Source organism: Protopterus annectens, chromosome 4.part0, assembly GCF_019279795.1.
Source record: "Protopterus annectens isolate FY-2018-M chromosome 4.part0, PAN1.0, whole genome shotgun sequence".
Taxonomy (NCBI): domain Eukaryota; kingdom Metazoa; phylum Chordata; order Ceratodontiformes; family Protopteridae; genus Protopterus; species Protopterus annectens.
This window is the reverse complement of record NC_056733.1, coordinates 525,786,876-525,810,738: the sequence shown is the minus strand read 5'-3', so window position 1 is coordinate 525,810,738 and position 23,863 is coordinate 525,786,876. Positions and strand designations below refer to the sequence as shown.

Genomic DNA, 23,863 nt, shown 5'->3' with positions numbered 1-23,863 from the left:
TTCCCATATTTTGGGTGCCAGGAAAGAAGAGTAATTAATGATGTGTAGTATGGGTTGAAAAGCTTGTAAGTTGGGGATGAGAGGTGTGTCTGCAGTTTAAAGCTGTTCTAGTGGTAAGTCTACCAGCAAAAAAAAAAAATGGAATGAGTTGATATACAGTCATTTGATGAAGAGAGGGGCCAGGGGAAAGACTGTCCTATGCTGGATTTGAAGCCATCTTGCATCAGGTCAGTTGACACAGTTGTGTTCTCTGAGAGGGGAGAGAGAGATGAATCTGCAGATATTACTGCAGATTGCTTAAAGGGAGTTGAGTTTTTTCTTTGAAGCAGTTGAGATTACAGAAAGTCCCTGATATGAGGGTCTTGGAGGTTGAGACTGAGTGGTGTATGGGATCAAAGTTTGCAGAGTAGTACGGTTCTGGTGATAAGCCTACTGATAAGAAAGGGGAATGAGTTAAGATTCAAGGGTTTAACGATCAGAGTCTCCATGCTCCATTTTCCTGCCTTTTGTGCCCCTCAATATTTTCAAAAACTTCCACCTCCCAAACAGTACAGTTGAGTAACTACACTTATCGTAACAGTAGATGTCTGATTAAATCACTGATACAGTAGCCCTTAACTATACAGGCTTTATCCTGCCAAGGATATTACAGCCAGTCTTTCACAGCCTTTGGCTCCTTTCATACATTGTTTTTTTATTTGCAGTTAAGTGCTGATTTAATGTTTCTCCCTTTTTCATCTCTCTCACAAAACTGCCCCTCAGTTGCAGGAACTTCTGCTTTGCCCTCTTCCTCTTACGGATATGTCCTGCATGTTGATCTCATATGGAAAATTGCCAGGTGGATTTGTCACCTTTTCATGCCTCCAAGCCTACAGAGACAGGACAGGGAGGGTTAACACAGAAGACTGGGGAAAAATAGTAATAATAATAGATGAATGCTTCTCTTCAATCTGCATGAAGGAAGCAAAAGAAGATTGTCTTGCCTGAAGGGAGGTAAGGCAACATGGGAAGTGCAGTAGACAGATATAAGGGTAAATAGGAAGGAGATGAAGGAAAAGTAACTGTCCTTAGGCAGGACGAACTACAAGGATATGGTTTCCTGCTTCCAACGGATTTCAAACCCATGACTAGTGTGCGGGGAGGTCTCCTGACGCATATCAACAGATCACAGACCACCACATAAATCTCTGAAGACTAGAGGAAAACAAATAACACCCTTATATATCAGTGGAGCTGGAAATACAAATAACCACCAGCCTGATAACATAACATCAGCAGCAGTGAATGTCATGCTGCATATAATGAAGAAAAAGTCAGTTAATTTGTTGAAGGACAGTAATCTCCAGGGCAACAGCCAATGGCGGCTTGGCCAAAAGAAACTGCCAGGTTAGACCTGAACTATCATTATGACAACACTACAGGACAATTTGATAGAAGAGTACCAACATGGACTACAATATCACTAGATTACTCTGAGACAAAAGCCAAAAATGAGTAATTGGACTAAATCATGGTTAATGGGTAGAACAGAGACTGGTTGTAGTGACTGGGAAGATGTCAGGAAAGTGACTAGAGCTGCACTGCAAGGTTCAGTCTTTGGTATATCAGTTTTCATTGTGTTTGTTTCATAAATATCTGAGGGAGGGACAAGAGAAAAGGACCATTTTTCACTGATCATACAAAGTTGCAGTAGTGGAGAGTGAGGGAAGGAGTCTACAGAAGGATTAGGAAGGTCTGCCCAAGTTGAAAAAAGTGGTGTGGCACTTAAAGTCTACTGGAGGCACAATAATGCCCTTGAGACAGAACTCTGGTGTGATGTGTCAACTGAATGGAATGAAACTAACAACAAAGCAAAAAAGAGATCTAATAAACTCAGAAAAAATGAACAAACTGCAACAAAATGAAGGAGGAAAAAGGACCACACCGGATACTCAAAACAGTTCCAATTAGCGCTTTCGTTTACTAAAATAAGCAAACTTCTTCAGACAATTTTAAGATATACAAGTACACTTAAATACAATACTTATCGTGACATCATTTCCTTTAGAAAAACATCATTTCCTTTGGAAAAACACAGCCTCATTTTAAAGTGCCAAACTCTAAAAAAACAAACCATATATCAAAAAACAAATGAATAAATAAAAATCCTTACAAATACTTCCAAAAATTCCATGTAAAAATACATTTGTATAATTTAATAAATATACAGTAAAAAGCATTAAAAAATATATAAACATAAATCTATCTAATTAATGCTTTTAATTTCAAGATGCTCTTAATAGAAACAAAGTCATTTAAACCTGGCGGAACTAAGGCATTTAATTTCAACTGCCAAATCAGTTCCTTCTCCTCTAATTTCAAATCCATCGGTCCACCCCTAAAATATCCAGAATTTTTTCAATAACTAAGAACTTGAAATCATGTTTGGGACACAAATTAATATGCCTTGCAAGTGCATTGTTCAAATTATTTTTATCAATGGCATACAAGTGGTCATAAATTCTATTCTTGAGGGGTCTTTCAGTTTTGTCCACGTAAAAAAACATGGCAATTTTTACATGAGCTTAAGTAAACCACCCCTCTGGTGTTACAATTGAATTTATCATTGATATTATATTTTTTGCCATTTATTGTAAAAAAGGTTACCAAATCTATATATATGCACCAATGGCAGGCCTCACATTTAAACATCCCACAGTGTGGGGGGTGACATTTTAAAGTACTATTTTCCAAAAGTGTTTTTAAATTCCTGCCTTTCCTGAATACTACAAAGGGAGCCTCTCCTACATGTTGTCTAGTTAAATTATCGTCTAATAAGAAGGACCAATTTTTAAAAATGATTGATCTCAAAAAGGGAGCATCTATAGAAAATGTAGTTATAAAGCTCAACCTTGCTAAATCAACATCTGAGGACCCAGATGGTTGTTTAGGGACAAAATCCCTACGGTCCCAGTCAATTCCTGATGTGTTGCAAGTAACATCCAAATTGTCCAACAAATTATCCGGACTAGAAGAGCCCAAATTGGTGAAGATATTACTATCTTTGACATTCAATAATGGTTTAAAAATACCACAAACTCTTTAAGAGGAGACTTCATCTATCAGGTCATCCACTAAATCGATGGGGTAGCCACGTTTACTGAACATTTCCTTCAATAACCTGCATTCATCTAAAAATCATTCTCTAAGGTCACCATTCTTGCAGCCCGTACCAGTTGACCTTTAACAACTCCCCTTTTCTGATGAAAAGGGTGGCAACTGGAAAAATGAAGGAATGCATTCGAGTATGTGGGTTTTCTAAAAATCTTTAGAAATAACCCCGTCCAATGAAGGACATTTAATCAATTCAACATTAACAAAGCAAATTCGTTCAGTATTGAATTCCCAGGTAAATTCAAGGAAATTTGTGTATTTAGAAATATGTTCAACAAATGCTGCAGCAGAATTCCTACTACCTTGCCAAAGGATAAAAATATAGTCTAAATAACGGGTGTACCATGCAACATTTTCTTGGAAAATATGATCCCTAAATAGAAATTGTTTTTCCCAGTGGGCCATCACTGTGTTGGCAAAAGTACCGCCATACAGAGACCCCATGGCTACACCAGTTTTCTGTAAGTAAAATTCTCTGTTGAACAAAAAATAATTATTGCTCAAAACTAATTCCAACACATAAATAATTAAATCTATAGAAGCACCATCCAAATGTTGTTCTAACAAAAAATCCCTGACCCATTCACAACCAAGCTCCTGAGGAATGGTGGCATACAAATCACGGACATCAACTGTTAAAAAATTCAGGTTCCTAGAAAAAGGAAAATTATTCATGGCATCTAAAAATGCTCACGAATCCTTGCATATCTGGGTTTCATTTCTTAAAGCTTCCTTGAGTTTGACATCCACAAATTTAGCACATCCATAAGTTATAGACTGCCTCCCATCAATGATGGGATGGAAAGGAGGTTTTTCCAAATTTTTGTGGATTTTAGGTAAGCCAAATAAGGTAGGGGTGATTGGGTAGGGGATTAAAAGAAAGTTCAACAAATCAACATCAATGCATTCCTCAATAAACAAATCATTAATGAAGCCTTTAATTTTTTGATATGCTCCATTCATTTCATTGAGGGAAACTTTTACATAAGCCCTATTGGTCACAGAAGAACTCATGTTTAATTATAATCTTCGTTGTTCATAAACACCAACCCACCCGGATATCATCAAATTTTAAATCATCTTGGGCTAAGTTACACAATCTTTCATTAAGGGCTAGTAGTCAAAAGTGTTCTAAAATCATTCTCTTTAGTGAGACTGGAATTGTTCAAGTCACTTCTAGTTGATGGGACAAAGGTTCTTTGGCTAATTTAATAAAGGGGCAGGAACAAAGGTAGAATAATTGAAAATTCTAAAGTCTTGTGCTGTTAAATAAAATCTGAACTGGTCTCTTGTTGTGTATTAATAGGACTAATATGTCCTATGGGACCAGGAGAAAGAACTATCTCCTGTTCTGTGTTTTTCTTCCACTGGTGTTGTTGCTGTGGGTCCTGATTCTGATGTGAAACCATTAGTATTAGTGTTGTTTTGATGGTTACATTATTGGTGATATTCTTGTTCCTTCTGACTGGGGACCCTTCATCTAACAAACTATCATTCATTTGCATCCAATTATAACCATAATTTTATTATTAGAACCAAAGTTCACATTCACATACACACATAGGGAAGAGGAAAAAGAACCTGTCATTGTCTAAGTCTTTTTGGGACTTTTTGCCTCTTAATGTCAAGTCAAATACACTGCACCTCAATTTTTTTTTTTTAAATTTGAACAGTTTGGTGTCATAAACCTTTAAATTGTTAATTAAGTTATTTTCACCAATTTCAGAGTTTTTAATACTGTCAGGCTGAAATGACCTGAAATGACCCATTGACAAAACAAACTGAACCAGTCTGATGTCCCAGGTGAAGAAGAATTAGATAAACCATGAGAAACTAGGTCACCAGGAAGACACACAATACTTATCATGACAAAAAATGAGAAATGAGTAATTGGTCTAAATGTCTTTGGTATATCAGTCTTCATTGTGTTTTGTTTCATAAATATCTGAGGAAGGACCATTTTCACTGATCATACAAAGTTGCAGCTGAGGCACAATAATGCCCTTGAGGACAGAGATGACTAAAATAGACTGCACTACCAGGAGCAGGAAAAAAAAGCTACTGACAATAGCAAACAAAATGCTGGATGGATCCATAGAGTGTAGACTCCAGAAGTAAACAAATAATGCTGCCACTGTAATGAGCCCTGGTTAGACCACATGCTAATACTTCACACAGTTCTGGAGATCATACATGGAAAGGGATATTAGGATCAGGATCCTGGGAGGAATCCACAGGAAAGCTACCAGAAGGGTGTGTGAGAAAGAGGGCAAAGGCTATGACCAGACGGTATGTTTATAATCGTTTATTTTGAGGATATTCAGATCTTCTTACTAGAAACAGTAGAGCTGTCTCCAAGTGGACTTCCCATAAATGAAAATTAGGTCCCTAACAAAATGACAGCTCTTGAAAAAGGTGGTCCATCTTTGATAACCTTTCAGACGGATGCTGCAGACATTAGTACAACTTTACCAGGCTTCCTGGAACCTTCCTCATTCCTATTACATATCACTAATATAACACTCATAAGTTCTTATGTTAAAGTGCTGAGAAAAGGGAAGAAGAAAATGGCAATTAGAAGAGATGGTAGAACTAGTTTTTGCACACTAAAGGTGGGTGATGGCGGAAGGGTATGTTACTGAAGATGGACCTTCTTCTTACAGCTCTACCTTTATGGTAAGTGAATAACAACAACAGTCAATCCCCAACACTGGTGATTCAATATTTGCTGCAATAAATTTTAGAAGCATAAGAAATACAACTGCTGAACTACATGACTGGATTATCCATCATAAGGCTTACATTTTCACTGTAACTGAAACTTGGCTTAAACCCAACATAACTCCAAAGTTATACTCCTATCTATAATATCACCTGTAATGATCATACAAAGAGGAAAGGTGGTAGTATTGCTTTAATATTTCCCAACACCTACCACATTTCCCCTCACAGCAAACCAGTACCAAAATTCAGTTCAGCAGAGCTTCTTATTACTTTCCTCAAAATAAACAATTATAAACAAATATGTATTACTGTCCTTTACATCCCTCCTGGTGACAGTACAGTTATACTGGAAGATATCCAACAATGGATATCCGTAACATTTCCACAAGAAAAAACACTACTAGTTCATGTGAATGTCAGTTTGTTTAACTTTAGCTCCCCTACATCTAACATGAATTTTTATGGTTTCACGCAACTACTTAATAGCCCCACACATTGTAGCAAGACATCAAATTCCCTATTAAACTGGATCCTAGTATCAGACCCTAGCAAATACACCACCACAGGTACAATGTCAGACTCTCAGACATTATCTCCCAATTTAGTAAAAAAATGTAGTAAGCAACACAAACTTCAAATTACAAAACAGCAGCAGTTGGTTTAGGTACAAAAGCCAACTCACAGTTTATCCAGGAATTTATTAAATAAAACACACGAAAGGTGTAGTCACATAAAAATCTAAAAGGTATAAACATTATTCCAAGTGCTTTCGTCTCTGGTGAATCAGAGACTTTTTCAAGGAAATTAGGAAACTGTCACTGAGCTCAATTTAAACAAACAGATCCACCCCCGAATAACATTGAACCAACAGAATAAAACCATATAATGAATATTCATAAAGTTCATAAATACTCAACAGTCACAGTACAATTCAACCACGGAACCCATGTCATGATAAAAAACGCACTAAAATGTACAGCAAATAACACACCAATCCCCAAAATTCATGCCCTTGTCAAAATACTATAAGTAAAAATGTTATTAATAAACATATGCATATGTACATATAAAATGCAATGTTATATAAATACATGTAAAAAATGTATATCAATTAATCTGTCTATTTAATGCTTTTAACTTCAAGAAACAAGCTAAGGAAAGAGCATTATTGATACCCGGCCAGTTTATCGCATTAGTTTTAATCTGCCATAGTGCCTATTGTTTCTCCAGTTGTAGGATCCAGAGGCCACCCCTTGGGTCTATGTCTAAAACATCAATTATCGTAAATTTAAAATCATACCTCTCATACTCCTTACAGTGTTTAGCGAGAGCATTCGTCTCTTTGCCTAACCTAATGTCCCTTAAATGCTCATATATCCTACATCTTAATCTCCTTTCAGTTTTCCCAATGTAGAAAGCGGGACAAACCGTACATAGGGCACAGTATACCTCCCTTTCAGTTTGGCATGTGGTCTTCCTTCTCAGTTCTATAGTAACCCCATTGATAACACAAAACAAGCCCTCAAGAATATGTGTGCAAGATGAACAAGCCCCACATTTCCTCATGTAACCAGTCATAGGTCCCCTCTTACAAGATTCAAGGACATTTTTAAGCGTCCTACCCCTTCCGCATTATCAATAGGGTTAATGCTTCTTCCCTTCCTATAGTACTAACACTGCCCTTCTAACCTCTGCAGATACTGTCAATAAACACACCAAATACCAGAAAACAAAAGTAAAGCAACAAAACCAGAGAAATGAGCCAAAACACAAATTTCACTTTTAATGCAAGATATCCACACCAAACAGTAAGCGCTTTCGTCTGCACTGGACTTCTTCAGTCTGAATAATGTGACTACAAAATTCCAATACTTTAAGTACAAACACAAAACACATGACCAAGCAAATAATGATGCAAACCTTTCCTTTTTTGGAAGGCTATAAAATCTGCTCTGTCATTTAACCCAGGTGGATAGTAGGCATTCAGCCTCACCTTTCATTCATATTCTTTCCACCCAAGTTCTTCCTCAGCATTAAACGTATTGTGCATGTCTAACACGTCATCTAAAACACAAAATTTGAAATTTACATCACATGCATTGTCTTTATAATGTTTCCCCAACACATTTTTCCTCATCTTTAATATTAACTTCATACTTGTGGTCATATATCCTTCTATTTAATTCTCTTATAGTGCGTTCAACATAGAAGGCTTTGCATGACAAATAAACAGCTAAATAAACAATGAACTTCGATTTGCAAGTATATCTTCCTTTGAACTGGATATGATAACCCCCAATCGTAACTTCTTTTTTGTCAGTCATTAAGAAATTACATAAATTGCAATGTAAATATTTGTATATTCCAGGGTTAACACACTTTTTTGAGGGGGATTTAATTTTCTCTGAAACAAATTTTTGAAACGCTTCCCCTTCTTTTGTACAAAGACTGGTGCTTCTCCTACAACTTTCATGACATCAGAATTAGACCTGAAAAGTTTCCAGTTGTTTGCAATAATATTTTTAATAGATTGAGAATCTAAACTATTTTCTATTTGCATGGATACTTTAAAATCTGTTTGCTTTTGATACATATCCCTCTGTATTCCTTCTTTTCTCATTTGGTACCTTTCATTATAGCTCTTTTTAACTATATTTTCTGTGTACCATCTGCTAATAAATTTCTTACATAGAGCAACACTTTCTCTCCCCAAATCACTATCTTTATCTGTCAACTCAACCACCCTCTTTAACTGACTTTTAACAATATTAATTTTCGTCTTATTGGGGTGCAAACTATCATAATGCAAATAAGCATTGTTTTGTACTTTTTTCTTAAAGATAGCTGTTATTAATTTGTCCCCTTCCTTATAAATACTGAGATCTAAGAAACTCACAGCTTTGTCATTATAGACAGATGTAAACTTTAAAAAAAGAACACACAACATTCTATTTCAGAACATTCTCTCAAGACTCAACATCACCTCTCCAAATAAAAAAAAGCATCATGAATAAAACACTTGAAAAAAATAATGTTTTTCATAAAAATAGGTTAAAAAACATTACATCTTTCCCAACGTGCATATAAATATTGTCATAACTGGGTGCCATTGCTGCACCCATGGCTACACCATTTTGTCTGTCTATATAACCTGTCATTAAATTAAAAAAATTTGTAGCTTAAAATGAGAGCTAACATCTCCATTAATAAGCTAACCATACCGGACGAATATTTCTTAGATCTAATTAATTAAAATCTTACCATTTCCATGCCTTCACTATTCGGTATAACTGTATACAAAGACTTCACATTAAGCATAACAAGATAATCATTTTCTTGTACCATATTTTTAATTTTGTTTTTAAAATCAAAAGAATCTTTTATATAAGAAGTACTTTCTTCCACTACTTGTTGTAGATGCTTATCTACAAAAATAGCCATGGCCTCAGTTTTGCTCCCATTACTTGCAACTATTGGCCGCATTGCTGGGTAGTTTAAACCTTTATGTATTTTGGGCAGACCAAATATGCGACTCATTCTTTGTGCCTCAACAATCAAAAAATGCCTTATTTGATCGGTAATATGCCCTGATAGAAACCATTCTTCAACTGGATTTTGGGCAGACCAAATATGCGACTCATTCTTGGTGCCTCAACAATCAAAAAAATGAATTTGATCAGTAATATGCCCTGATAGAGACCATTCTTCAATCTGGCTATCTATAAAAGAATAAACCTTTTTGACTTCATTAAAAGTGGCAACTTTATAAAATGCTTGATCAAATAACATCTCTTCCATTTTGTGTGAATAGTAACTTCTATCTAAAATTACTGAAGCATTTCCCTTATCTGCTTTGGTTATCAAAATATCAACATTATTTAATAACTCATTAAGTAACTTTTTTTGAGTCAAGTTCAAATTATAATATTTAAATTCTTGTCTTTTTTTCAAGTATTTCTATTACGTGCTATTCATATATCATGAGAAATAACTCTAAGGAGGATTGAAAATATTTGGTTTAAAAAACTTTTGAGGTGATTGGGTTATTAGGCAGCACAAATTTAATGTTCAGCTTTCTGACATAATCCCTTAAAGCACTGATGGTGTTAAATTTATTGGCCCTTCTCAAGGGCACAAGGTTCCAACCCTTCTTTAAGACATTACATACTTCATTACTGATTGATAAACTTGAAAGGTTAACAATGACAAAAGCCACATCAACAGTACCTGTTTCATTTATCGTTGTACATACTTCTTCTTCCCATTTTTCTTGTGATAATTGTTTTTGTGAGGCACAGATGCTACCTCTGCCCAAGTCCTGCTTTGGTTCCCATTTTGCTGATACACTCTCACTTGTTGACTGCTTGTTTCTTTCTGAAAACCCTTGTTTGAGTTTTCAGCACCATTGATTTCATTTGGAACATTATTTGTTGAACTAGCAACACTCCATGAACTGGATCTTTAATTTCTTTGGGTTCATCACTTAGATTTCGTTGTGGCATTCTCCTCAGCATGTACAACCTCCATTTTGGTTCTGGCTGTCGCCACTGACATCTCCTGCTGCATCGACACCCCCTACTTGCAGATTGGTTATTCACATCTCCTTCCTTCTAATTAGCCTTATCTCTTAGGAAATCATTAGTTTTCTGCTTTTTCAACAACTCATTTTCTTTGCTAAGCTTATTTTGAATCAAAGCGAATTTAGCATCAAAATTTTCAGCAGTCAAGGTGTCTAAGTTTGAAAAAGACAGATCTAATGTTTTTAAGTCTTCGATCTTTTTCTTATTAAGGTCAAATGACATTTCTACATATTGCAGCCCAGTTCTCTGATTTAGGGCTAACCATTTGTTAAGGAAGTCAGATGGAAAGTCATTGCCGACAGGCATAATAGATATCCTTAAACCTTTGGGTACCCTATGTGTTTTTAAACAACTTTTGAAATAAACACTGTCCCATTGTAACCTCTTTAGTTTTAATAAATCTTTTTCAAGTTTGCCAAACATTTCATAACAGTTGGAAGCTGCAACAAAATTATTGCCATTTACCATTTTCATCCTCTCAAAAGGATCAGATGGAGGCACGCTAACCATCCATTCAGCGCCTCATCGAATCTTAAAAAAGCTACTTCATTGCTTTCAACATTCGAATAGTCTGGTGCAACAAAATGGTTGGACCTTCCTTCCTGGTTCAAAACAATAGAACCACTTGGTGTATCTGTTAAGACAGCACCTGGTGTTAAAGTTAGCTGTTTGTTTGTCATGCAAAGCCTTCTATGTTGGACACACTACAAGAGAATTAAATAGAAGGATATATGAGCACAAGTATGCAGTTAATATCAAAGATGAGAAAAATGCATTAGGGAAACATTATAAAGACAATGCATGTGATGTAAATTTAACATTTTGCGTTTTAGATGACGTGTTAGACGTGCACAATAAGTTTAATGCTGAGGAAGAACTTGGGTGGAAAGAATATGAATGGAAGGTGAGGCTGAATGCCTGCTATCCATCTGGGTTAAATGACAGAGCAGATTTTATAGCCTTCCTAAAAATGAAAGGTTTGCATCATTAATTCCTTGGTCATGTGTTTTGTGTTTTTAATTAAAGTAATGGAATTCTGTAGTCACATGAAGAAGTCCAATGCAGATGAAAGTGCTTACTGTTTGATGTGGATATCTTGTCATTAAAAGTGAAATTCGTTTTTTAGCTTATTTTTCCGGTTTTGTTGCTATACTGTCAATAAAGCTAGAGATAACAGCAAACTAGTCTCTTCCTTATTTGTAGACCTGTGTAAAGCCTTTGACATTTTGATACAGCAAACTTCTACTTCAAATGTCCTCACTAGGTCTCTCTCATCCCACCCTTATGTGGTTTAAAAGCTACCTGTCCAATAGGTATCAGTCAGTAAAACAGTACCCTATGCTTTCTCCTCACTTCCCAGTTACCACCGGTGTACCACAAGGCTTTATCCTTGGTACCCTCATCCTAAACATTTTCACCAACATCCACTATACATCCACACAACAGGCCACCGCAATACAATATGCAGATGATTCCACTCTCATTTGCACATCTAACAACATGGTACACCTCCAAAAAATTACTCAAGAAGCTGTAACAGCCATAGAAACATGAATTTGTAACTCTCACCTTGTGCTTAACCCAAAAAAAGACCAAACTACTACTTTTTGTCCCCAAATCCCTCTCTCATGAAAAAGCAAAATTTAAAGTCCTCTTTCCATAATACAACCACTGAAGTCACTTCTCCCAGTAAATTATTAGGGGTGATAATGGATGATAACCATACATTTGACCTGCATATACAAAACTGCATAAGAAAAAAATATCAAAAACTAGGGATGCTTTACAGAGACAAAAACTTTCTCACCAATGCAACTAAGGCTTATACTTACCACTACTTAGCTCCTCCCCAAACTTCTTTATGGTGCTCCCATCTGTACTAACATCCAGGCCTCACAAAAATTAAACCTGAACAATGCTATAACAAAGTTGCTAACTTTACAGCAAATACCCTTTCAGAACTCAACAGATCTACCTCATCAACTAACATATACACAGCTTCTTACCACCTATAAAATTATCCAGCATCCATCTGTCTGTCCAACACTAAAAAACATTCTGCCGGTCACTGTAATCCACTAACCAAATACTCCTGTCTGTCTAAAAACCTATCACATATATGGGCATTATCTGTACTCATGCAAGGTTACTAAGGTCAACCAAAAAAAAGTTTAAAACGCTGGTTGCATAAACAGTATCACTTCCCATAAATCCACGCAAGAGCACGGGCCATTGAATCAATCACTTTTATTTATACAAAACGTAGGTTAAGCGCTTTCATCTACTCGTGGTAGACTTCATCAGAACACTGAGTTCATTACTAACCTTAGTTAAATAACAGTTCACTTCCAATCACACCAAGTAACCAATTAACCTCATATATATTCATCTACTGATACTGTTTATGCAACCAGCGTTTGAAACATTTTTTTTTTTGGTTGGACTGAGTCGACTTTCACTGGTAGCTGTTGTGTTGTTTTAAAAGGTTACTAAGGTCTGAAACGCCTTTCATGTATCTATCAGGTCAATACCCTCCCTCCTGTCCTTTATTTTATCTAGGAAAGACTTCCTAGATAAAATCTGTTTCTATTCTTGCTCAAAACCAGGATAAATTTATCCCTAAATGTCAACAAGTAACTTTTCATTCCTTACACCTCTTTACTCTCCCTTCTTCACTTACTTCCTTACTTCTATCAAATTCACTTCCCTGACTTTATCTGTAAATATACAATAAGTCTGTTTTTCCCTCACTTTATATTGCAGTTCCTGTTTATAATAGACTAACTTGGCTTTAATTTCTCTGCAAACTGTTTAAAATTTATCTAAATATTAAATGATCATACAATTTGCATTGACTCTTAACCAATGTTTTTATATTATGTCTAATTTCTTAAAATTATTTAAACTGTAGATGTTTTTGTTTTATTTTTGAAGACTGTAAAATTATTGTTTTTAAAATGTTTTGTAAAATTTGAAGTTTTTCTCCCGGGCCTCTACTGAAAATGGCTTCCACCTGGTCAGATCTTCCTGGTAATCAAATGTCAATAAATAAATAAATAATAACTTCTTAACTGATAAGAGGAGCTCCATATTCAATAACCTTTTGAAAAGAGCCCACAGATAATTGTTCTAAGTAACCACTATCATGGCAGCATATCCCGATTACAGCAGCCCCTAAACAAGACCTAGAAATAATGTGCAGCACAGGATGACTTTCAATAATTTTCTTGCAAGACCAAGCTGAGGCTTTAAAAATATCATCAAAGGTACCATTATGGAAACAGGCAACATAAGAAGTTACTGTTCAATAGAATAAGTTCCAAGAGGAGGCTTTCCATACTTGTGACAGAATTTAACGCAATTAGTTAACTAACTAGAAGGGTAAGCTTATAAATTGACTTACTCCATCTTGATTTAAAAAGGAAACAAACAACTGCCCCCCCGGTGGATTATTCTGTCTACTCAAAATCTAAGTTGCCTAGCGACATGTTTAAAATGACGTAATCTCTGTTCAAGAAAAAAAAAAGATTTATCAACTGATTCAGATTTGACAGGTGCAGTCTTTTGGCATGAACAGTTTAATTCAAAGGGCAACCCGTTTCTTTTGAAAGCTAGGTAAGGATGTTTGGCAGGAACAGCTTTTAGGAAAAGAGATTTTCAGGACAGGGACTTAATGTCCACAGATGTGACAGGTTCAAATAGTGGAGTGTAAGCTTGTCGACCATAAAATAAATGCTCCCAAGGAGGAACAGATTCATGAATGGGAGGTCTAAGGTACAAGCAACTGTGCCAAAAGACTCACAGAGCTTAAAAAAGTCAAGGGAAGTGGGTTCCAAATAACAGCAATAATGAAGAAAACCGGACCTCCTTGCCATTATTTTTGCATAGCTGACAGAATCTTATAGCAATACTATAGCTTGACAGCTTCCTCTATAACTTTTTAACAGCTGTGACATAAGATGAAGGGAGGTAAAAAGGGCAAGAGTCAAGTGGGATAAGTCAATTGTTCCAACAGAACAAGGTGGTTTAGGATTACCTGATTTGAAGAGGTACTTCAGAGATACACAATTAAGGCTCCTTTATATAACACCAGCAGAAAGCAACAACTCAAAGTGGAACGGGATGATGATGAAATAGGGGGGAAGCTCAAGAAATAAGGACAGACCGGTATTTTGGATGCAGATTCTTAAGGAGAGTAGCAATAACCATACAGAATATTTAATTCATAGAAAGTATTCTAAAAACTAAGCCTAAGAATGGAGACAGATGCTGCTGATAGGGATGACTGCATTCAGGGGTACAGAATATAGGCAAGATGGGGTTGGAATTTACAAGAGAAAACTGGCAAAGGAACCAAGCTATTGGGAGCAAACAGAGTGGGGAAGGTAGCAGAGTGAGAAGAAGCAAATAATTAATTTGGATTGCGAGCTAGAGTCTGCCTTCCCCATCAAGGCTTGATAACAGAATATAGGCAAAGAGAAAGAAACAGGGACAGGGGTCTTAATTGAAAGATTACACTGGTAAAGTTTTTAGTAGAATCTAGAACAGAAGCTGCTGTTAAAAAAGGGATAATTAGTAAGGCACATAAAATACTGAATGATAACTATAAGAACTGATCAGAGGAGTTTAAAAAGGATTGGGAAGACATATTGGATAAGTAATTCACAAAGAAACAATGAGAGTATGTGCAAGGGAAGGTAGAAAATGAATAACCTATGTAATGTTTGACTGACAAAGAATGTAAAGATTACATAAGATGCATAATGTTTGCAAATGAAAACGTCAATAAGGTTTGTTTTCATTTATATAAATCAATGATTGCCTGTCACAAGTGATAATTCAGTAAAGATGTTATTTGTTTAAAAAAAATGATGAAGGGAGATAGTCAAGCAACAGGAAATGTGTGGTAGTTAAACTGGACTCCCAGCATCTTAATGAAAACCCTTACTTTTCACAGTACAATCATGCATTTTAGTAATGAAAACGGCACATACCAATAGATCATATTCCAAAAAGTACAGTTCGATAAGACCGTGTCATAATAAGAAGTTATGTACTCACCATAACGTTCCATCTGAGTAGGTAAACTTCATTTGTCAGCAACCTATGGGTATCGGATCCATATCGGATCCGAGCCGGCAGCTTCAAACAGCTAAGATCCGAGCTCCATGCTCCTCCCCTTTACCCATAACTCCCTGCTATCCCTTCCTGACCTTAGATCGAGTTTGCTCATAAGCAGAAACATATAGAACCAAAGAACCACCTCCAAACTCCAACCTAAAGACAATCCGCCAAGACAAGCAGTATTGCTTTGAGTATCCATATGGATCAGGGGGAAGGAGGGGGGGGTCAGTTGTTGACAAATGAAGTTTACCTACTCAGATGGAACATTATGGTGAGTACATAACTTCTTAATCTGAAGTAGTTAACTTCATTTGTGCATCAACCTATGGGACAGAGTCCCCAGCTACCTAATTCTTGGGAGGTCCTCATGGAAGGATGTTCCGGAGCACTGCAGAGCCAAAGGATGCTCTCCCTCTAGAGACAATATCCAATTTGCAATGGTTTATGAATGTATTAGGTGAAGCCCAAGTGGCTGCTGAACAAATGTCATCCAACGACACCCTAGATCGAAAAGCAGCAGAGGGAGAGATTGCTCAAATAGAATGGGCATGGACATCTTGAAGTGCAGATCGGCCCGAAGTCTCATAAGCCAGAAGAATACATTGTGAAATCCATCTGGACAAGGTGACTTTTGAAACAGGTTTTCCCAAAGTGGGTTTAGCAAAGTATACAAAAAGCTGGTCTGATTTCCTGTGATCAGCTGTCCTGTGCAAATAAAACCTCAGCTGCCTATGTACGTCTGGAGAATGTAGTTTGTATTCACCTTTATTCTGGAAATTTGGAAAGAATACTGGTAAATTAATAGATTGGTTGATATTGGACTCTGAAGCTATTTTGGGCAGAAAAGGGGGATTGGTCCTGAGTGAAACTCTTTCTTTGTGAAATATTAAGTACGGTGGCTTGGCACAGAGGGCTTGAAGTTCCGAAACCCTTCTGGCCGAAGTGATGGCAACAAGAAAAACTGTCTTCCAAGATAACTATTTCAGATCCACTGAAGATGCAGGCTCAAAAGGAGGAGCTGTCAGAGACTGAAGAACAAGGGTTAAGTCCCAAGGAGGGACTGCATGCTTAACTGGAGGCCTCAAAAGGAAGGTGCCTTTTAGGAAGGTCTTACATAATTTAGATGAAGTCAAAGGGCTGAGATCACTCCCGACATAATAGTGAGAGATTGCAGCCAGCTGGACCTTGTCCGTAGAAGAACTAGCACCTTGGTCAAATAAGCCTGATAGAAAATCTTACACCGCTGGCAGCAGAGCTGTAAAGGGATCTATGTTTTGACGCTCCGCCCAAATAGAAAAATGCTTCCATTTGCAATTATAAATTCTTCTCGTAGATGCTTGTGCGCGGCTACTAGTATAGCCTTGACAGGGGACAAGATACCGGGAGTCCTAGCTATCAGTGGAACTGGATCAACCAAGCTGTCAACTTGAGGTTGTCCAGGTTCGGAATTGACAGGCCTGATGGGTGAGAGATCAGATCCGGGATGGGATCTAGAATCCATGGGGGATTCACTAGATGAGACCACAGAAAGGGGAACCAAGATTGACGAGGCCAGAATGGGGCAATGAGGATTACTCTGTCCCCAACCGTCAGGCTTTCTGTAAGAACTTTAGCATCAGGGGAAGAGGAGGGTAAGCATAAAGTAGACCGGGTGACCAAACATGCACCCGAGCGACTCTGGGGGATTCCCCGGGTGGGGAATTTAGAGCAAAGTAGTCGCTGCAGTTTGCGTTCGAAGGTGAGGTGAAAACATTACAGCGAGGTTGACCCCACTTAGAGAAGATTAACTTCGTTATTCTGGGGTTTAGAGACCACTCATATGGTGAGAGAATGGTTCGACTCAGCCAGTCTGCCAAGATGTTGGACCAGCCCAGAATGTGCATCGCTATGAGAAAGCGGTTGTTGGATATCGCCCATTCCCACACTTTCATGGCCTCCCGACAAAGTGGATAGGACCTGGGTCCCCCTTGTTTGTTGATATACCAGACAACTGACATATTGTCTGTTTGAATTGCAATTGTCCCCAAGGGAAGAAGGCTGTGAAGTGTTTGCAATGCCAAAAGCACCACTCTCATCTCTAGGACACTGATATGCAAAAGGGTCTCCGAATGGGTCCATGTGCCTTGGACGGTCCTGCCCATGCAGTGCCCTCCCCACCCAAGGCGAGAGGCGTCCGTGGTCACCGTGGCTAGGAGATGGGACATAGAGAAGGGGCGCCCTTTCTGGAGGTCCGGGGACTGGAGCCACCATAAGAAAGCTTTCCTGCTGAGGGGAATGGGGAAGCTCATGGGATGCCGCAGGAGGGACCATTGGACTTGCAAGGTCCATTGAAGAACTCTCATATTCAAGCACACCAAGGGGAGAAGGTTGATAGTTGCCGCCATAGAGCCTAACGCCCTCAGGACCAATTCTGTAGAGGGAACTGGGGATTGAAGAAGGGCCAATATGTGGAGTCTTAGAGTTCGAAGCCGGTCTGGAGTCAAGAAGGCTAGAAGCTGGTTTGTGTTTAATCTGGCTCCAATAAAATCTAGGATTTGGGTTGGAAGAAGGGAAGATTTTTTGATGTTGATTGTGATCCCCAGCCAGGGAACTAAATGGAGAAATTAGTCTCTGGCTGCGCATAGTAGATGCCTGGTGGGGGCGGTAAGGAGCCAGTCATCCAGGTACGGAAAGACCTGAATTCCGTGGAGTCTCAGGTGGGCCGCTACAACTGTCAAGACTTTGGTGAACACCCTGGAGGCTGTGGTGAGACCAAAGGGGAGGACCCTGAACTGGTAATGGTTGGCTCCCAGCCAGAAGCAGAGAAATCTCCTGGAGTGTCTGTCCATCAAAATGTGGTAGTACGCATCCCTGAGGTCTATGGAGCACATTCAGTCGTTGTCCTATAGAAGTGGGAGAATGGATTGGAGAGTGACCATCCGGAACTTTTCTTTGGCTACTGACAGGTTTAGGAAGGACAGGTCGAGGATTGGTCTTAAGTCCCCCGTCTTTTTTGGCACCAAAAAGAACCTGGAGTAAAATCCTGATCCGGACTGCTCTGGGGGGACGTGCTGGATTGCTCTTTTTTCTAGCAGCTGGATAGAGAAAAGGTATCTTGTAGCCTCTGGATATGATCTGAAGCACCCAGTGATCTGTTGTAATGGACTCCCAAGCTGCTAGGTGCCTCGAGAAACGCCCCCCGACTGTCTCCAGAGTGGAGCAATCGGGTAGCCCCTCAGGGTTGCTGCATGGGCCAATCAGAGAAAGGTTCTCTGGACCCGAAGTTCTTCAGACCCCCTCTGCCTCTAGGGTGGCACCCACTCTGTCCTACTCTGCCTCTGAAGGACGAGGGGTCCGGAGCGAAATGGGATTGCTGAGACTTCCGGAACCACATCTTCTTCTGTCCCTTTTGGTTCCTTGAGAAGGACCTCTGGGGAGCAAAGAAGCAGACTCCAACAGCAGACAACGTCTGCCCGTCTTTCTTGCTCTGGACCAATGTGTCGCATACGGTCTTGCCAAAAAGGGCAAAACCATCAAACGGGGCATTTGCAAATGACAGCTTGGAGGGTTCTGCAAAATCACAGTGACGGAGCCACGCCTGTCGCCGTAGGACAATGCCCGCTCCGCTGGCTCTAGCGGCTCCTTCCGTGGCATGGGATAGTAACCGCATAGAGGTATTAGAGATAGATTTGAGAGTGGCCATTCGGGTTGAGAACACTTTCTCATCCTCCACCGACATGGACTCTGGGGGCGACCCAGCGTATTCCTTAATGAGATCCCGCTGGAGTCATATCACATGTGCCATATAATTCAGCGACCTCACAGAGAAGGTGGCTGAAGTGAATACCCACTTCCCCAGACGGTCCATCGTCCGAGACTCCTTGTCTGGAGGATGGACCGAGGAACTCTCCTGGGCCAGTTCCCTTTTGGTGGCGGCCACCACCAACATGGCATCTACCGGGGCTCCCTTGCTCCAACATGACTTATCCGAAGGGGGGCTGAGGATTTTGTCAGGCCTCTTTGGGATGGGCTCCACAGTGTCCGGTTCCTTCCACGCTCTGGTAGTAATCAGGTCTACCAGGGGGTCGGCGGGAGGGGACACCCAAGAGGTAGATGGGCCTGTGTCAAACGCCTCCAGAAACACATTCTCATCAGAGAAAGGTTTTGGGGATGACCACCCCCCTCTGATCCGAAGCATTTCCATGATGTCTCTGAAGGAGACGTCTTCGGGGGGTGACCTTGGGGAACCTTCCCCTTCCTCCAAGTCTGTGTCCTCTGTCAAGGACTCAGGTGAGTCCACGTGCCTCCTTTTGCACTTGCGTTTGTGAGGGACCTCCTCAGGGGGGCTGTCCGAGGAGGCCTCACCAACTACATCCTGTTCTGGCAAGGGAACAATCTGGGACATTTGCGCAGGCCCTGGGACCGGGTGATGAAAGGTAGACCCATCTGAGAGGGAGTGCAGGGTGGAGCCGTAGCCGAAGCCGGGGGCCTGGAGTCCCTTGACAATACCCTCTCCACAACATCGAACACCAAAAGAGAGCTGTTCCCAACTGGATCCGAGAGCAGACCCTCCCTCGGATCCGACGTGAGGATCGGGGCCGGCGCCGAGGTGGTCGGATCTGTAGGGCCAGCATGCTCCAACCGCGACGAAGCTGAAGTCATGCTGACACCTCTGGATCTGAAGCTTAGCTCTCTGCTCCGAGAGCTCGGATCCGAAGAAAGGACCCGATAGACTTGAGGGCACCATCGGAGCAGAAGTACTGGAGACTATCGGCGCAGATGCTCCCCAGGCTCCAACGCTACCTGGCTCCAAAGGCTCCGAGCCCTGATAGTGGGTCGGAAAAGGAGCGATCGTGGCATAAAAAGGGGGTCGAGCTCCCCCCCCCGGAGAGGGGAGGCAGGAGTACTCCCATCTGCATCTGGGTTTGGAGGAACCTATGCATCATCAGGTCCAAATCTGCATCGGAGATGCTACGGGTAGACCTTGACGAGGCCACCGAGGCGGGCCGGGAATGCCGCCTCGATGACCTCGAAGGCAACCGGGTCTCCTCCTCCTCCGGCTCCAGTGAGAAACAAGGAGAACGGAGCCGGGAAGGAGAAGATCCGGAGGCCATAGGAGGAGAAGCTCGCTTAGATGGCGGAGCCGAGGAAGAGGTCTTGGCTCGCCTCTTGTGATGCTTCCGCTTCTCCTTCCTAGCTTCCCTCTCCTCTTGGCCAAGGGTGGGAGGGTGAGGCCCGGCCAGAGGGAGAGAAGGTGGCGCTGCTGAAGCCTCAACAGAAGCCACAGAGGGGTTGGAAGACGAAGCCAAGTCCGGGGGCAACAGTCCCGCCAGGATCAGCTTCGGCCTCCTGTCCCTGATAGCCCTGGGGTTGAACACTGCACAAATAGAGCAGCCCGAAGTGAGATTTTCAACCCCAAGGCAAATTACGCACCGAGTGTGGCCATCCACTGGGGACAGCTTATGGCCACACTCAGTACATTTGAAAAAGAAAGATTTGGGCGCCTCAGACATTTTCTTAACCCACGCGCTAGGCCCCAAAACATGGACACACCTTAACACACACACACGGGGAGGGAATACACTAACTGTGACTAACAAAAACAGTTGTAAGCTAAGCTAACTATGTAGACACACTCACACAACAATATTTGTAACAAAATATGAAAAAAAGGAAAGATTTTCCTCACAAAACTCCTACGCTACACCTGGAAGCTCATTTCAAAGCTGCTGTTGAGAACCGCGGCAAACGAGATCTGAGGTCAGGAAGGGATAGCAGGGGGTTATGGATAAAGAGGAGGAGCTTGGAGCTCGGATCTTAGCTGTTTGAAGCTGCCGGCTCGGATCCGATATGGATCCAATACCCATAGGCTGATGCACAAATGAAGTTAACTACTTCAGATCAGTAGATATTCGACTGATCACTGTTGCAATATTACCAAAAGATGGCATGTCCTACCAAGGATAGCAATATGTCTGGCCAGCATACCAAAACCTGTGTGCCTTCCTCTTGCTCCATACATCTGATGTATGTCGCAGGCACAACAGCTAGGAGGTACATAAGGGACATACTGGTGTGAATTACATCAGGTCTTCATACTCCAAACCAGAAACAATATAAAAAATAAGGCAGTGGAGGAGGCAACTTTATGCAACCCCCCCCCGAAAAAAAAACCTATCATATGTACATGCCAACAGGAAGAGGTGGGGAGATACCTGCCTACCTTGGCCAAGGGGAAAAGAAGAAATTAAAAGAAAAAAGTGTTTAAAGTGGATGAGATGTAATACTGCAACAGTTATCAGCTGGACATCTACTGTTATGGGAAGGTCTTACACCACTCTACTATGCATTCCTCTGACCACTGTAGCAGTAGTACTAAACAAATGTGAAGATTCCCAAAGCTGCCTAAATAGTGAAGATGGTGGACATAGAAAATGAGCTGGGGTCTTTGATTCTTTGAAGTCTAGAGCTAGCAAAACCAGCTTTAGCAATGGAAAGACAACACTTTTATGATGTTTTGAAAAGGAATGAAGAGAAGACCAAGTTGCTGATACTAAATATATTTGGAATCAAGACATTTGGAAAGGGTTCCAGATGTAGCACTAGCCCTTGTGGAATGAGCTTTAACAAAATCTGGGGTCTCTTTATCAGGAATGTGTAGTAGAAGGCAACAGTGTAAGAAATCCATTTAGAAACTGTTTGTTTGGATGTTGAAAGAACTTAACTTTTTGGCCTTGAGAGGAAACAAAAAGCTGGTTAGATTTTCCCATAGATTTAGTTTTATCAAGGTAAAACCTGAGCTGTATGTGGACATCTAAGGAATGCAAGAATCTGTCCCCTTTGTACTGAAGAGAGAGAAAATGGTGGGAAAGTTAATGGACTAGTTAAAAAAGATGCACTTACACATAACAGTAGATGCTGAAGTTCCTAACTGCTGCTGTAGCCTTTAGACTATATGGGGTTGTGTTTTGCCCAAGATACAACAACCGTTCAGCTAACAAAAACTGTGGCTCCCTCCTGCACTTCCATTCTGACTGCTGACTGGTCAGCCCTGAGAAGGGAAAATCAGCTGACTGGAAAATATTCAGGACTTTCTTGCCTAAAAGTTAAGAAGAAAGGTACTCATCCTGGGCTAAATAAACAAATACCTACCTTCAAGCTTAATGAATTTAACTATGCATGATATTGAATGCATTTATGAGTAACTATTCTACATAAGATCTTTAACATTAACTATCATTTGTATCTAAATTGTATAATGCCTCTTGGAACTTTTCTCCCCGGGCCTCCACTGAAAATGGGTCAATTCGGCCCAGTGGACTTCCCCGGTAATCAAATTGCAAATAAATAAATACCCACCAAACCATTTCCCAGCAACAACTGTATATACAATAACTCATCATTTCCAGTGGAGCTGCAGAGGTTTGTACTATTAACTCCCAGTGATTGTATCATCAGCTTTTTGACAAAATCAAGTTATAGCCTCACTATGGCAAACTATTCAACATAAACAAATCTTTACATTGGTAGTGTTCATTAGATTCTAGGTCTTCAACTGGATTTTATAAATCATAATAAACAAAGTAAATATTAATTGTGTAATATTTTATAAATGGCTTAAAATATCTCAGTAACCACTCAGGCTATACACATACTGTCAGAAACATTTTGTCCATTCATCTGTGAGCTTTTATAAGAATGTAGAATGGGGGTATAGCTCAGTGGTAGAGCATTTGACGGCAGATCAAAAGGTCTCCAGTTCAAATCTGGGTGCCCCCTGCAAGGATAGCTTTTCCCCTCAGGGATCAGTCCTTGGACCGCTCCTTTTTGACATTTATTTCTCACAAGTCAAGGCCAATGTCAGTGATCTCTGGCTAACTAAATTTGCTGATGATTGCAAATTAGGAGCTGTCATTGACTCTCACACTGCTATAAATGTTTTCAAGGAAGGGCTGACACAGACAAATAACTGGTGTCAGAGTCATGGCCAAAACTAAATGCCAAGAAATGCATAATACTATCCTTTGGGAAGTCATCCATCCCTGGTAACTATCATATTGGCAACACACCCCTTAGAGTGACCCAGTAGTCAGGGACTTGGAGACACACACATATAGTAATCTAGCCTTTGATCATCACGTGTCTACAGTGGTGAGGAAATCACTCTATGTTGCACAACCTATAAACAAATGTATGGCATGTAAGTCCAAGGAAGTAAGTCATTGTTCCATTCTATTCGGCATTCATAAGACCTATCATTGAGTACAATGCCCCTTTGGTATGTACCTAACCAGACATATCCA

At 40.1% G+C, this 23,863-nt stretch overlaps 1 protein-coding gene and 1 non-coding gene across 5 annotated transcripts in view; one reads left to right on the top strand and one right to left on the bottom strand.

Moving 5' to 3' along the window:
- The window catches only part of TCN2 (transcobalamin 2), a 2,080,282-nt gene that overhangs the window by 1,221,629 nt on the left and 834,790 nt on the right, over positions 1 to 23,863 (bottom strand). The gene's annotated exons all lie outside the window — the stretch shown is intronic.
- Positions 23,268 to 23,339, top strand: TRNAC-GCA. Its single transcript has one exon. It is a non-coding gene; the product is annotated as a tRNA-Cys (tRNA).